Consider the following 17,798-nt stretch of genomic DNA (forward strand, 5'->3'; position numbering starts at 1 on the left):
ATTTAAAATTTAATGCAAAAGACATTAATGTCAGAGCAGCCCATTGAGGAAGAGCGGGGGCAGTGGGGTCGATTATGATAGAGTTGGCTGCTGTCTTTCATCGCTTTGGACTACAACCCTTCATATCCTCTACTCTAACCTCCCCAGTGTCTGGCGGCTTCTTAATGGCAAAGCCCTCGATTTAGTGAGTACATTTAGAGCCCATCGGGAATCTGGCAGGTAGCTGGCCAATTGCTTCGCACCTACGCATCTGTACATGACAGGGTAACATGTTAGTGGAAAATCAGGAAGGCATTTTATCTGTTTAAGAAGGGCCTGCAGATGCTGGAAAATCGAAGGTAGACAAAAATGCTGGAGAAACTCAGCAGGTGAGGCATGAGGGGGAACTTCTTTACTCAGAGAGCGGTAGCGGTGTGGAATGAGCTTCCAGTGGAAGTGGTGGAGGCAGGTTCGTTGGTATCATTTAAAAATAAATTGGATAGGCATATGGATGAGAAGGGAATGGAGGGTTATGGTATGAGTGCAGGCAGGTGGGACTAAGGGAAAAAAGTTGTTTGGCACAGACTTGTAAGGCCGAGATGGCCTGTTTCCGTGCTGTAATTGTTATATGGTTATATGGTTATATGGAGGCAGCATCTATGGAGCGAAGGAAACGGTGACGTTTCGGGTTGAGACCCTTCCGGGTGAGGCAGCATTCCTTCGCTCCATAGATGCTTACGGGTCTCGACCCGAAACGTCAACGATTCCTTTGCTCCATAGATACTTCCTGGTCTCGACCCGAAACGTCGCCTATTCCTTCGCTCCATAGATGCTGCCTCACCCGCTGAGCTTCTCCAGCATTTTTGTCTACCAGGCATTTTGTCAGTGTAAGGAGGAACTGCAGATGCTGGTTTTAAACCGAAGATAGACACAAAATGCTGAAGTGACTCAGCGGGACAGGCAGCATCTCTGGAGAGAAGGAATGGGTCGAGACCCTACTTCAGGCAAAATCAGGAACGCATTTTATCTTATGTGCAGAAAGCAACTGCAGGTCCTGCTTTTTACCGGTACTGGGCAACTAAAGGCCATTAATTAAACCGCGCGCCGTTGTTTCAGTGTGGAGCGTGGAGTGGACAAAATCAATATCCATATCTCCCGGGCAATGACATCAAGGTCAACTGGTCCAAACCTCAGAGGCTTCTACTCCCAGGACAACAACGGGCTGTTCGGCCCTTCTGCCCTCTGCTGTCATCTGGCAGGTTCATGACTCATCGTTTCACCATCGTTTCCTGGAGGCAGAACCCTTTCATTTTCCTGCAGCTCCACCATCTACCGATTGTAGTCTTCAACACGGTGGCATGGTGGCGCAGTGTTAGGCATCGGAGACCCAGGTTCGATCCTGACTATGGGTGCTGTCTGTGCCGTGTGTGTGTGTGTGTGTGTGTGTGTGTGTGTGTGTGTGTGTGTGTGTGTGTGTGTGTACCCACACATGTTAGCTGTGCATGTGGACATGTGTGAGCATGCGTGATTACGTAGGCGCCTGTGTGTGCGTATGCACATGTGTGTGTGTGTGTGTGTGTGTACATGTGTGCTTGTGTACATGTGGGCGTTTGTACGTGCGTGCTTGTGTATGTGTGTGTACGTGTGATAGTTTATATCAATTAACCTCTGCACATACCTCTGAGTAATTGGATGTGAGAATTTGTGTGTGTGCGTGTGCGTGTATGTGCGTGCGCGTGTGTGTGTGTGTGTGTTAATACATGTAGATGTTTGTGTGCGCGAGTGTGTGCGTGTGCGTGTGCATGTGCGCGTGTGTGTCTGTGTGTGCATGTGCGTGTGTGCGCGTGTGTGTGTGCGTGTGCGTGTGCATGTGCGCGTGTGTGTGCATGTGTGCGTGTGTGTGCATGTGCGCGTGTGCATGTGTGTGTGTGCGTGTATAAATAAAAAGTGAGTGTACAGTAACAAGCAGTGACTCCCACCCTGATTAGACAACAAGTTATACATGAGTCCTAACCTTGAATCTTACAGCTACACGGTAACTGGCCCTCACTCTGAATACACATTGGATTTAGACAGAACATAATAATCTTGCTACATTATTTTCTATGCCGGCACCACATGTAAATGGGAACCGATAGATGTGGTTTATAATTGCAGAGAGAAGTGGATATATTAATATAGACGGGGTAGGTTATGCATAACCAGTCATCCTCCGGGTTAGAAAAATCCATCTGGAATCAACATTTGCTCTGCGTCGCATTCTGCTCACTCATCATAATAATATTTGTAGCAGGAACAGCAACTGTGAGTCCATGTTTGACTCATCACAGATCTTTAACGGGAAAACACATATTGAGACGTAAAGTGCGTTAGTAACGCCAGCGACTGCAACTGCTGTAAACAAATTCCAACATAGTCTTCACCTTATTTGTGTTTACGCTCATTTCCTGATTCAGCACAGCAAAGGTTTAATACCAAGACACGCGATTTGACAAGGCTCATTATTGCAGCTCGGCGCAGCGCAAGGTTTGTTTTAAATGGCAAGCACTGCACCGAGTGTCATCACTGGCAGTGCGGTGGAGGGATGGGTGTGAACACTTCACACTGTGCACAGTGGGATCGTGAGAAACGATCAGAGATACAGTCGCTGAATCTGTTCTCCCGAAAATGCAGTGTACAGAAATAGTACTGAAGCTATCGGGAGAGGTTGAGCAGGCGGGGACTGGGACTCTATCCCTTGGAGAGCAGGATGATCAAGGGGGCCTGTCCCACTTACGTGATTTTTTTTGGTGACTTGCCGGCACCCGTCATAGTGGCAGCAGGTTGCCGAAAATTTCCAACACGTTGAAAATCCAGCGGCGACCAGAAAAAGGTACGGCTCTTTGGGTGACTACTCACGGCCGTACAGGCGACATGTCGCGGGGTGACGCCTGTACGGTCGTGAGTAGTCGCCCAAAGAGTCGTACCTTTTTCTGGTCGCCGCTGGATTTTCAACATGTTGGAGATTTCCCCCCACCTGCCGCGACTATGACGGGTGCCGGCAAGTCGCCGAAAAAATCACGTAAGTGGGACAGGCCCCCTTGATGGGCTGATCTCACGGAGGTGTCTAAAATCGAGAGGAGTAAATCGGGTAGAGTCTCTTGCCCAGAATAGGGGAATAGCGGACCAGAGGCTTAAGATGAAGGGGAAAAGATTTAATAGGAATCTGAGGGGTAATTTTTTCACCCAAAGTGTGGTGGGTGTATGGAACGAGCTGCCAGTGGAGGTAGTTGAGGCTGGGACTATTCCAACCTTTAAGAAACAGTTAGACAGGTACATTGGATAGGACATGTTTGGGAGGGATATAGACCAAACGCAGGCAGGTGGGACTAGTGCAGCTGGGACATGTTGGCCGGTGTGGGCCAGTTGGGCCGAAGGGCCTGTTTCCACACTGTATCACTCTAGGATTCCATGAGAAAGCACTTCTACGAATAACAGGAGGTTCACTCAATGACAAACCTGTACCCCATCAACGCTGAACCCCTGTGTTAAACCAAGATAGATCTGCACCCACTAGACTGTCTCCCACAAGCAACTCAATGGCTGACCTGCCCCCAAATAGTACTCATCAGTCTGAAGAAGGGTTTCGGCCCAAAACGTTGCCTGTTTCCTTCACTCCATAGATGCTGCTGCACCCGTTGAGTTTCTCCAGCACTTTTGTCTACCTTCGATTTCCAGCATCTGCAGTTCCTTCTTAAACCCAATATTACTCTATTCCCCATGATAAATAGTTAATGCCATGGGAGCATAATTAGGCCATTCGGCCCATCAAGTTTACTCCACCATTCAATCATAGCTGGTCTATCCCTCCCTCTCAACGCCATTCTCCTGCTTTCTCACCATAACCTTTGACTCCCTATCCAAGCCTTACATTATGACATATTGCCATCAATGTAAACCAGCACCTGCAGTTCCTTCCGACACATTTTGTAGGTTAATTAGCTTGGTATCAATGTAACATTGTCCCTAGTGTGTGTAGGATAGTGCTATTGTGTGCAAGGATCGCTGGTCGGCCCGGACCCAGTGGGCCAAAGGGCCTGTTACCGCTCTGTATGTAAACTAAGAGGAAACAGACCCTTCGGCCCACCAAGTCCGTACCGACCAGCGCTCCCTGTACACTAGCAGTATCCCACACACACTAGGGACAATTTACAGAAGCCAATTATCCTACAAACCAACATATCTTTGGATTGTGGGAGGAAACCGGAGCCGCCAGAGAAAACCCACACGGTCCTAGGGTGAACGTGCAAACTCCGTACAGACAGCACTCAAGGTCAGGATTGAACCCCGGTCACTGGCGCTGTGAGGCAGCAACTCTACCGCTGTGCCACCGTGCCGCTCAGCTCCGAATGCCAATGTTATACACCTCAAATTATATTATTCAGATTTATTGAATTATGCTGTGGATATTGATAGTCGCTCATGCGCTCACTACAAATGCTGATTGGTAAATCTCTCCCAATATTGAACAAGGTTTCTCATTACAGCTCACGCTACTGTATATCACATCAGCACGGCAGTGCCACACACAAATACACACACACACACACACACACACTCGCACACACAGACACACACACACACTCGCACACACACACACACACACACACACACTCGCACACACAGACACACACACACACACACACACACACTCGCACACACAGACACACACACACACTCGCACACACACACACCACAACAACACTCGCACACCACAGCACACACAACACACTCGCACACACAGGGACACACACACACACACACACAGCACACACACCATCACACAGACACACACACACACCACACGCATACACCACACACCCACACCCACATACACACACACACACAACACACCCACGTACACACATACCACACACACACACACACACACACAGGCACACGCATACACACAACACACGACCACATACACACACACTCGTCAGTCGCAAGTGCCTCGCTTGCACACACACACACACACACACACACACATAAGCGCGCACACACACACATGCACACACACACGCACACACATGCACACACACACACAGGCGCGCACACACACACACACGCACACACACACACACGCGTGCGCACGCACACACACACACACCAACACACACACACATACTCGTACACACACACCAACACACACTCACACACGCAGACACCACACACACACACACACACACACACACACGCACACACACACAGACATACACACAAGCTGCAACTGGGCTGTAGATATGAACAGATTTCACCATGGCACTGCAGTAGGAGGTTGAGCAGCTCTTTCTACAGTCACTGAATCTGCCCAGGCAGACAGCAATAGTGGCAGGCAGTGCTTACTGGACAGATTATTGTCCAGAGGTGAACACTTCAGTTTAGGTTGAAGGGCATACATGCAGACTATAGTTACACAACAGCTCTGTCTTTGGGCTAATCTATTCAAAAGCACAATCTATTCAAAATGATGCACGATTAGCAACAATGGTTTTCTAAACCAATGCAGTAAAGGAGGCCATTCACCCCATCGATCCTGTACTAGCTTTCTGGTCACAGAGTCATATAGTGTGGAAACAGGTCCTTCGGCCCAACTTGCCCGCACTGAGCATGTCCCATCTGCACCAGTCCCACCCGTGTATATTTTAATATGTAAGGGTGGAATGGCACGGTGGCGCAGCGGTAGAGTTGCTGCCTCACAGCGCCAGTGACCCAGGTTCGATCCTGACCATGGGCGCTGTCTGTACGGAGTTTGCAGGTTCTCCCTGTGACCACGTGGGTTTTCTCCAGGTGCTCCGGTTTCCTCCCACACTCCAAACACGTACTAGGTTTGTAGGTTGATTGGTTTTGGTGAGTTGTGAACATTATGTAGGATGGTGTTAGTGTACGGGGGTGATCGCTGGTCGGCACGGACTCAGTGGGCCACAGGGCCTGTTTCCGCACTGTATCTCCAAAGTCTAAAGCCTGGTAATACGGAACTGCAGATGCTGCTTTATGCCAAAGTAGACACAAAAGCATGGAGTAACTCAGCGGGTCAGCCAACATCTCAGGAGAAAATGGACAGGTGATATGTTGGTACGGGAAAAGTCCCAACCTGAAATCTAACCCATCCATTTTCTCCAGAAATGTTGCCTGACCCGCTGAGTTACTCCAACATTTTCTAATCCTAGACTCTCCCACTAGTGGAAACATCCTCTCCACATCCACTCTATCCAAGTCTTTCACTATTCGATGTTTCAATGAGGTCCCCCCCCAACCCAGCTCATGGGGTACTGATTGGGGATGATCAGCCATGATCACATTGAATGGCGGTGCTGGCTCGAAGGGCCGAATGGCCTACTCCTGCACCTATTGCCTATCGTCTCATCCTTCTGAACTCCACCGAGTACTGGCCCGGTGTTACATCCCTGTTTTTGTATTCTAGCCCTTTTGAAAGAAATGCTAGCCTAATCACTGGCAGACATTTGACACCAGGAATTGGGTTGCAAGATTCGAAATGTGTTCTGGATCCATTGCAATAGGATAATGGGATGAGGAATGATGTGCAGGATAATGGTATCGGAACAGCTGGATGGATCAATTTTATCAATGGACTGTGAGAATTGGGACGTCCAGGTTCAGGAGCAGACTTTCCCCAACAGCATCAGGCTATTAAACACTATTACAACCTCCAAATAAATTCTTGTTTGTATGTGTGTGTAAACATAGAAACATAGAAAATAGGTGCAGAAGTAGAGGCCATTCGGCCCTTCGAGCCTGCACCACCATTCAATATGATCATGGCTGATCATCCAACGCAGTATCCTGTACCTGCCTTCTCTCCATACCCCCCTGATCCCTTTAGCCACAAGGGCCACATCTAACTCCCTCTTAAATATAGCCAATGAACTGTGGCCTCAACTACCTTCTGTGGTAGAGAATTCCACAGATTCACCACTCTCTGTGTGAAAAATGTTTTTCTCATCTCGGTCCTAAAAGATTTCCCCCTTATCCTTAAACTGTGACCCCTTGTTCTGGACTTCCCCAACATTGGAAACAATCTTCCTGCATCTAGCCTGTCCAACCCCTTAAGAATTTTGTAAGTTTCTATAAGATCCCCCCTCAATCTTCTAAATTCTAGCGAGTAAAAGCCGAGTCTATCCAGTCTTTCTTCAAATGAAAGTCCTGCCATCCCAGGAATCAGTCTGGTGAGCCTTCTCTGTACTCCCTCTATGGCACGACACACACACACACACACACACACACACGCACGCACACGCACACACACACACACACGCACACACACGCACGCACACGCGCGCACACACACACACACGCGCGCGCACACACACACACGCGCGTGCGCACGCGCACACACACACACACACACACACACACACACTCACGCATACACACACACACCAACACACGCATACACACACACACATACTCGCACACACAAACACGCACACACACCAACACACGCAGACACCACACACACACGCACGCATACACACACACACACGCACCACACACACACACACACACACACACACACACACACACACACACACACACACACACACACACACACACACACACACACACACACACACACACACACACACACACACACACGATAGACACAAAAAGTTGGAGTAACTCAGCGGGACAGGCAGCATCTCTGGAGAGAAGGAATGGGTGACATTTCGGGATGAGACTCCTCTTCAGTCTGAAGAAGGGTCTCGACCCCACATGTCACCCATTCCTTCTCTCCAGAGATGCTGCCTGTCCCGCCGAGTTACTCCAGCATTTTATGTCTACCTTTGATTTAAACCAGCATATGCTGTTCTTTCCTACACATATATCCTGCACCTTGTACCTGCCCCTTGGTTCTATCTCTTGGACCTGAGTTTGACCTGATTGTATTTATATATAGTATTATCTGTACTGATTAGATAACTTGCAAAGCAAAGCTTTTCACTGTACCTCGGTACACGGGGCAATAATAATAACCCTAAAGTAATTGTTCAACGGTTCACGGTACTTTATTGTCACCTGTACCCAAGGGCAAATAAATTATTTTGTTTTAAGGAAGGACATTCTTGCTATTGAGGGAGTACAGTGTAGGTTCACCTGGTTAATTCACGAGATGGCGAGACCGACATATGATGAAAGAATGGGTCGACTGGGCTTGTATTCACTGGGATTTAGAAGGATGAGAGGGGATCTGATAGAAACATATAAAATTATTAAGGGTTCGGACAGGCTAGATGCAGGAAACATGTTCCCGATGTTGGGGGACACATTTTAAGGGGTCGGCCATTAAGGACTGAGATGAGGAAAAACTTTTTCACCCAGAGAGTTGTGAATCTGTGGAATTCTCTGCCACCGAAGGCAGTGGAGGCTAATTCACCGGATGTTTTCAAGAGAGAGTTAGATTCAGCTCTAGAGCTAACGGGATCAAGGGAAATGGGAAGCAGGAACTGTGATACTGATTTTGGATGATCAGCCATGATCATATTGAATGGCCTACTCCTGCACCTATTTTCTATGTTTTTATGTTTCCCCAAAAGAGGTACAATATTTGCCACCCTCCAGTCTCCCGGCACCTCTCCTGTATTTAAGGACGACTCGTAAATTTCAACCAGGGCTCCCGCAATTTCCTCTCTAGTTTCCCGCAATGCCCTTGGATATATCTGATCAGGCCCAGGAGATTTGTCTACCTTCAAACACCACAGTACCTTCAGTACTTTGACGGTAACCCTGACTGCTCTCAAGACACTTCCACTGACTGTCCCAAGTTCCTCTGTCCTACTGTCTTTCTCAGTAAATACAGAGAAGAAATACTCATTGAGGACCTTGCCCTTCTCCTGTGGCTCCATACAGAGGTGACTGCTTTGATTCCCGAAAGGTACCACTCTCTCCCTAGTTACCCTTCCCCCTTATGTATTTATAAAATCTCTTGGGATTGTCCTTAATGCTACCCGCCAGAGCTATCTACTGGCCCCTTTTTGCCCTTCTCATTTCCTTTTATATATAACCATATAACCATATAACAATTACAGCATGGAAACAGGCCATCTCGGCCCTACAAGTCCGTGCCGAACACTTATTTTCCCCTAGTCCCATCTACCTGCACTCAGACCATAACCCTCCATTCCTTTCCCATCCATATACCTATCCAATATATTTTTAAATGATAAAATCGAACCTGCCTCCACCACTTCCACTGGAAGATCATTCCACACAGCTACCACTCTCTGAGTAAAGAAGTTCCCCCTCATGTTACCCCTAAACTTCTGTCCCTTAATTCTGAAGTCATGTCCTCGTGTTTGAATATTCCCTACTCTCAATGGGAAAAGCTTATCCACGTCAACTCTGTCTATCCCTCTCATCATTTTAAAGACCTCTATCAAGTCCCCCCTTAACCTTCTGCACTCCAAAGAATAAAGACCTAACTTGTTCAACCTTTCTCTGTAACTTAGTTGTTGAAACCCAGGCAACATTCTAGTAAATCTCCTCTGTACTCTCTCTATTTTGTTGACATCCTTCCTATAATTGGGCGACCAAAATTGTACACCAGAATTGGCCTCACCAATGCCTTGTACAATTTTAACATTACATTCCATTACATTACAGTTTACTCCTTAGTTCCCGAAATTCTTCCAGGGATGAGTAGGAAGGAACTGCAGGTGCTGGTTTACACTGAAGATAGACACAAAATGCTGGTGTAACTCAGTGTGACAGGCAGCATCTCTGGAGAGAAGGGATGGGTGACATGAGGAATGGTCTCGACCCGAAACGTCACCCATTCCTTCTCTCCAGAGATGCTGCCTGTCCCGCTGAGTTACTCCAGCATTTTGTGTCTATCTTCCAATAAAGAGTTTGTGGGCTGAAGGATGTGGGAGGAACAGATCCTCCATCGTCTTCCCAAGCGACAAACCTTGGTGGGCAACACACCATAGGCTCACCGATGACAGCGGATTGCTGAGTTGACTGGTTATTGGTTTTGGAAAGGTCAACAAAGGCCTTCTATCCATGCAGCTACTTAATCTGTTCATGTACAATCGGCAGGAAAGGTTGCATTTTAATTAAAAAATAAAGTTGGTGCTTGATCAGGGGCAAGAGGGGGGATACATTTGGAGACAGGATAGATCTCTCGTTCCTCTGTATCAATGCCAAATCAATCAGATGAAGGATACATTCCATCTTAATCCCACTGGCATGGTCAAACGTCAAGAGGGTCTTATTGTCATATGTCACGAAACGGAACAATGAAATTCTTACTTGCAGCAGCACAAAGTATATGGAAACATAGAACTCTGCAAAACCCATAATAAACCAAAGACAGTTTAGTATATATATATACACACATATATACATACACATATACATACACATGTACATACATACATACATACATACATACATACATACATACATATGTGTGTGTGTGTGTGTGTGTGTGTGTGTGTGTGTGTGTGTGTGTGTGTGTGTGTGTGTGTGTGTGTGTGTGTGTGTATATATTTTATATATGGACAAATAAATGGATAGCATATTGCAAAGTCAAATGTGATGTCCCCAAGTCTATGTCATTCTATTTGGAGGTTGTTGTGTTTAACCTTCGATGGCTGTGGGGAAGCAGCTGTTCCTGAACCTGGACGTTACAGTTTTCAGGCTCCTGTACCTTCTTCCCGATGGCAGGGGTGAAATGAGAGCGTGGCCAGGGTGGTGTGGGTCTCTGATGATGCTGGCTGCCTTTTTGAGGCAGCGACTGCTGTAGATCCCTTCGATGGTGGGGAGGGTCAGAGCCGGCGATGGACCGGGCAGTGATTTGGTTCTCCATCCGATAACATCCTTACCCAAGAAAAAAAATAACTGCTCTTCTCATGTCCAACGTTTCATTTAACATCAAACCTCAACAGTTTATTGTGGGGGAGAGGCTTCCAGAATTCCACTGCCCACTGTGGGGAAGTATGTCCTGGTGCTTATTTAACGTTGTGTCTCGTTGTTCTGGACAAACTCTTCGACAGAAACAACTGTTCTCTTTCTCTTCATTCAATCAACTCTATTGATCATCTGAAAACGTTCTACTGGATCGCTCTTTAACATAGAAACATAGAAACATAGAAAATAGGTGCAGGAGTAGAGGCCATTCGGCCCTTCGAGCCTGCACCGCCATTCAATATGATCATGGCTGATCATCCAACTCAGTATCCCATACCTGCCTTCCCTCCATACCCCTGATCCAACTTAGCGGGACAGGCAGCATCTCTGGAGAGAAGGAAAGGGTGGCGTTTCATGTCGAGACTCGTAAGGGTCTCGACCTGAAACGTCACCCATTCCTTCTCTCCAGAGATGCTGCCTGTCCCACTTCGGGTCAAGGCCAGTCTCGACCCGCTGAGTTGCTCCAGCTTTTTAGAAACATAGACATAGAAACATAGAAAATAGGTGCAGGAGTAGGCCATTCGGCCCTTCGAGCCTGCACCGCCATTCAATATGATCATGGCTGATCATCCAACTCAGTATCCTGTACCTGCCTTCTCTCCATACCCCCTGGTCCCTTTAGCCACAAGGGCCATGTCTAACTCCCTCTTAAATATAGCCAATGAACTGGCCTCAACTACCTTCTGTGGCAGAGAGTTCCACAGATTCACCACTCTCTGTGTGAGAAAAAAAAAATTCTCATCTCGGTCCTAAAAGACTTCCCCCTTATCCTTAAACTGTGACTCCTTGTTCTGGACTTCCCCAACATCGGGAACAATCTTCCTGCATAAGCTTTCTTTTTGTGTCTATCAAACTGGATCCATGCCTGAAGACCTGAAGCATTACCTGTACATGCCTTCTCTCCAGAGATGCTGCCTGACCCGCTGAGTTACTCCAGCATTTTGTGTCTATCTTTAGTATGAACCGTCACCTGCAGTTCATTTTTATTCCCATTCTGGTGAATATTTAGGACATCTCTCCAAGGCTAATCTAGGCTTCCTAACGAACAGCGGCTATAATATGAAGCTGTGCAAGTAGTAAGAATAAGGAGTAAGCTATTTAGAACGAACACCTTTTCTCACAGAGAATGGTGAGTCTGTGGAATTCTCTGCCTCAGAGGGCGGTGGGGGCAGGTTCTCTGGATGCTTTCAAGAGAGAGCAAGATAGGGCTCTTAGAAATAGCAGAGTCAGGGGATATGGGGAGAAGGCAGGAATGGGGTACTGATTGGGGATGATCAGCCATGATCACAGCTGGCTCGAAGGGCCAAATGGCCTACTCCTGCACCTATTGTCTATTGTCTATTGTCATCTCTGGAGAAAAGGAATGGGTGATGTTTCGGGTCAAGACCCTTCTTCAGACTGAGAGTTCAGGGAGAGGGAAACGAGAGATGAATGAATAAATTTATTGGCCAAGTATTCACATACAAGGAATTTGCCTTGGTGCTCCGCCCGCAAGTGACAACATGACATACAGTGACGGTTAGGAATGACACATAAAAAATTAAACATTCATAACATGTAGAATGATACACAGAGCAAATGAATGAAAGATATGCAAAAAGCAACGATGATCAAGAAAAAGTGGAGCCCACAATGCTCCATTGTGAAGGGGGTAAAAAGTGATACCACGGTGAAACTCAGCAGGATGACAGCGAAACTAGTCCAATGACTCGGGTTGGGGAGGGACGGCGAGAGAGGGAATGCAAGGGTTACTTGAAGTTAGAGAAACGTCACCTACTCCTTTTTCTCCAGAGATGCTGCCTGACCTGCTGAGTTACTCCAGCATTGTTGAGCCTAAAATATGAAGCTGTGACTCTAGATGGGGTATAAGCCGAGTTCGGTTTGACCAATAGCCACTCTCAAGTACTCAACACAAGCATTGGCTTGTGATCCAGTACAAAATATGTAGGAAGGAACTGCAGATGCTGGTTTATACCAAGATAGACAAAAAATGCTGGAGTCACTCAGTGGGACAATAGACAATAGGTGCAGGAGTAGGCCATTCGGCCCTTCGAGCCAGCACCGCCATTCAATGTGATCATGGCTGATCATCCCCAATCAGTACCCCGTTCCTGCCTTCTCCCCATATCCCCTGACTCCGCTATCTTTAAGAGCCCTATCTAGCTCTCTCTTGAAAGCATCCAGAGAACCGGCCTCCAGAGGCAGAGAATTCCACAGACAAACTGTCCTTCCCCTTCCCAGTTCTCCCACATTCTATCTCTGTCCCGTCCCCACCTCGACATCAGTCTGAAGAAAGGTCTCGACCCGAAATGTCGCCTATTCCTTCGCTCCATAGATGCTGCCTCACCCGCTGAGTTTCTCCAGCATTTTGTGTCTACCTTCTGACGCAGATAGTATCAGGGCGACTGTATGTATGTACAGTATATAAAACAGGCGGTCAGGGACCTGTCCTCTAGTCTATAATGGTGATAAATGTTTCATTATGTATATTGAACCGAGGCCCAACGTGGAACAAATCTACAGTCATTATTGACGCGCTCAGTTGCAGTCCCCCGGGGCACGTTTGAGATAAAAATGTGAATACAGAATGTGATATAATATATATATATATATGAACAAAAGTGAGGTTCAAATCTCGACCATAAACTGGACTCGCCGCTGTGTTGGACAGAGAACGGTCGCTGTAAGCACCCGACCTTAACCGTGGCTCTCTGGTGGATAACACGAAACATGATGAAGCTTTTGGTGTGGAGGTGAGGGTTTTGAGGGCACCGGACACACAGTCTGACGCTTGCTTGGAGCAGTTAGATAGAAGCCCCCCTCCCTCCCTCTCCTGTTAACCCCCCCCCCCCCCCCCCCCCCCCACCCCCCACACCCACACACACACACACCCGGCGCTGGGTGACCGCTGTGTGTGTCCAAACCGTGCAAGACATCGAAACATAGAAAAACAGGTGCAGGAGTAGGCCATTCGGCCCTTCGAGCCAGCACCGCCATTCAATGTGATCATGGCTGATCATCCACCATCAGTACCCCGTTCCTGCCTTCTCCCCATATCCCCGGATTCCGTTAGCCCCAAGAGCTAAATGTAATCTTGGAAACTCGTGAAGACACTGCGCCTCGACCACTGACAACATCTGCCCTACACGTATGCCGCTCTCCACCAGCGGGAAATAAATGGCCCACAATCTTATACAAGTGGGAAAGGCAAGGAACTGCAGGTGCCGGTTTACACCGAAGATAAACACAACATGCTGGAGTAACTCAGCGGGACGGGCAGCATCTCTGGAGAAAAGGAATGGGTGACGTTTCAGGTCGAGACCCGTAAGGGTCTCCAGAGATGCTGCCCGTCCCGCTGAGTAACTCCAGCATTTTGTATCTGTCTTCGGTGCAAACCAGCACCTGCAGTTCCTTCTTGCACACCTCCTGCATAAGGAGCTGTGTAAAAAAAACACACACACACACACACACACACACACACACACACACACACACACACGCACACACACACACACACACACACAGCAATGCGATTTATCCGCGCCGCCTCTGCTGCTGTACATAGTTGGTGGGCGAGGAGCGGTGTACACGGCCCAGCCTCGCCGCACAGAGCCGGTACCAGGGGTCCCCACCATCGACCCGCGGGGCTGTGCGGAACAGTCGCAGCTCCCGGGCTAAACATGTACTCAGATGGCCGGTTAGAAAATACAGATCAGAACACTGTGTGTGTTTGTGTGTCTTTCTCTCCTCCTCTGTGTGTGTGTGTGAGCCTGTTGGAACGCCTGTGTGTGTCTGTGCGTGTGTGTGTCTGTGAGTGGTGTGTCTCTCTGTGTGTCTCTCTGTGTGCGTGTGTGCGCGCCTCCCTCTCTCTCTCCATCCACACTGTCTTCTGTGTTTCTACATCTATAGGGTTGTTTCTCTTCTGCCTGTCATCTCCCTCTGGTTCTCTGTCCGTTTGTGTGACCCAGTTCCCCCACCCCATTCTCCCTGTCTGTGTGTCTATCCCCCCCCCCCCCCCTCTCACTCGCAGCATGCGTTTTTCCTTTCCATTCTATTTGTGACTCTGATCCCTTCTCCCTCTCTCTGACTACCTCTCCCCCCCTCTCTGTTTTCCCCCTCCACCCCTGAGTATATCTGACCATCTCCCCCCTCTCTCTCTGTCCCTGATTATACATCTGTACAATTTCCCCCTCTCCCTGTCTATGAGAATGTCCGACCATCTCCCCCTCTCGCTCCCCCTGATCATCTTCCTCTCACTGTCTCTTGTCTTTGACAATATATTTGACTGCCTCTCCCCCTCTCTCCCTCCCCCTCTCTCCCCCTCTCTCCCCTCTTTCCCCTCTTTCTCCCCCCGTCTCTCCCCCCCACCCCCTGCCTGTCTGGACTCTCCTTACCTGGTACTCTCCGGGCTGGCTCTGAGTCTGGCTGCCGTGCCAGCAGTGTCGGTGCGGTACCTGCTGCCCCCTGTGTTGGCAGTTGCAGTGTTGGTGTTGATGTGGCTGCGGCGGCTGGTGGTGCTGGTGGTGCTGGTGTGGCTGGGTCTGCTGCTGCTGCTGCTGCTGCTGTTGTGAGTGTGAGTGTGAGTGTGAGTGTGGGCGCTGGGCGCTGTGCTCCATGCCTCCGCCGGCAGCGCACTGCAGCGCGCCCGGGACCTGCGCCACTCGCGGGCTCGCACGGCCCAGACTGTCGGTCTCATTGGCCGCCCAGACCAAAACAACCCGCATGACGTTACCTCGGAAACTAACCCGACCCCCCCAAAATAAAGTGTTAACCGGGGGGAAATTTGCCAACTAGCCCCGGATCACCTCAACCCCCCCTGTCCCACCCCACCACGGTATTACCCCCCCCCCCCCCTAGCCCGGCGAGAGACGGAGAGCGGAGAGGAGAGGAGAGGGCAGAGGGGATGGGGAGAAAGCGAGAGAGGGAGAGGGGGAAAGGGGGAGAAAGAGGGGGAGAGAGGGAGGGGAAGAGAGGAAGAGGAAGAGAGGGGAGAGGGAGAGAGGGAGAAAGAGGAAGAGGGAGAGAGAGAGAGGGGAAGAGAGGGAGAGAGAGGGAGAGAGGCTTCAAACAGATGCAGCAAAAAATAAAATCAATAGAATGAAACGTTGGGTGTCAGGATTACATGATTTAACCCGCAATCTCATTAAATCACAGCTTCACAACTCTGGGACAAGCAGCTGGCACAGAACCGCAGACCGGAGCTGCCCCGGGGAAGTAGAGTTCACTGGAGCGCGAAGCTGCTTCGACCACCCCCCCTCCCCCCCCCCACCACCACCCACACACTCACACACACACACATACACACACACACACTCACACACACACACATACACACACACATAGACACACACTCACACACACACATAGACACACACACACACACTCACACACACATACACACCCACACACCCACACACACACACACACTCACACATACACACCCACACACATACACACCACACACACACACACACACACACACACACACACACACACCCACACACCCACCCACCCACACCCACACACACTCACACACACACATACACACATAGACACACACTCACACACACACATAGACACACACACACACACTCACACCCACACATACACACCCATACACTCACACACTCACACGCACACATAGACACGCACTCACCCACACACACACACACACACACACACACACACACACACACACACACACACACACACACACCCCCAACCCCACACACCCAAACCCCCACACACACACACACACACCCACACACACACACACCCAACCACCCACACACACAGACACACACACACAGGCACACACACACCAACACCCACACACACACACCCACACACACACACACTCACACACACACACACACACACACACAGACACACACACAGACACACACACACAGACACACACACACCCACACACAGACACACACACACACACCCCGCCCGGCGTGGGGTGAGGACTGCGACACGGGGCCGTGCTGACAGCTAGTGAGAGAGGAGAGACGGGAGCTCCCTGTCCCCTGTAGCCGCCGTCTCCCAGCGCCACCAGCCCGGGATCAGGTCCACACACGGGTGGCGGCTTCCTATGCTCCATTGCCATTGTGGATCAGGTGGGCCACAACATCCCAATAACACATCTCGCGCCCACTGGGGCTAAAATGGTGCTTGAAGATCAATGGGTGAACGAGGAGACAGAACTCGTGGATTTAGAAACATAGGCGCAAGTGTAGGCCCTTCAATCAGCATTCAGATCATGGCTGATCATCTACAATCAGTACCCCGTTCCTGCCTTCACCCGCTGAGTTTCTCCAGCGAGAGTCTACCTTCGATTTTCCAGCATCTGCAGTTCCTTCTTAAACACGTCTCCCCATATCCCTTGATTCCGTTGGCCCTAAGAGCCACATCTAACTCTCTCTTGAAAACATCCAGTGAATTGGCCTCCACTGCCTTCTGTGGCAGAGAATTCCACAGATTCACAACTCTCCGGGTGAAGATGTGTTTCCTCATCTCAGTTCTAAATGGCCGACCCCTTATTCTTAAACTGTGTGACCCCTGGTTCTGGACTCCCCCCAACATGGGGAACATTTCTCCTGCATCTAGCCTGTCCAATTGCTTAAGAATTTTATGTGTCTAATAAGATCCCCATTGGCTTGCAGGGCAACGGTCACCCCCCCACCCAAGGCTTGGTCTACACAGCAAGACATTGTGTAGAGCTTCCACTCTGTCCTATGTTACATGCCCAACCTCCGTGGTGACAGAGCACAGACACTGGCCCTTCGGCCCGACTCATCCATGCTGACCAAGTTGCCTTGCCTAAGTGTGATGAGAAACTGACCCTT

At 49.2% G+C, this 17,798-nt stretch overlaps 1 protein-coding gene across 1 annotated transcript in view; it reads right to left on the reverse strand.

Annotated features, from left to right (window-relative positions):
* Positions 1–15,465, reverse strand: part of kcnn1 (potassium calcium-activated channel subfamily N member 1) — a 90,209-nt gene extending 74,744 nt beyond the window's left edge. The window contains exon 1 of the mRNA XM_033047209.1: positions 15,342–15,465. The gene's annotated coding sequence lies outside the window, so the exon portion shown is untranslated. The remainder of the gene's footprint in view (positions 1–15,341) is intronic.
* Positions 15,466–17,798: the final 2,333 nt, after the last annotated feature.

This window comes from Amblyraja radiata, chromosome 29, assembly GCF_010909765.2.
Source record: "Amblyraja radiata isolate CabotCenter1 chromosome 29, sAmbRad1.1.pri, whole genome shotgun sequence".
Lineage (NCBI taxonomy): Eukaryota > Metazoa > Chordata > Chondrichthyes > Rajiformes > Rajidae > Amblyraja > Amblyraja radiata.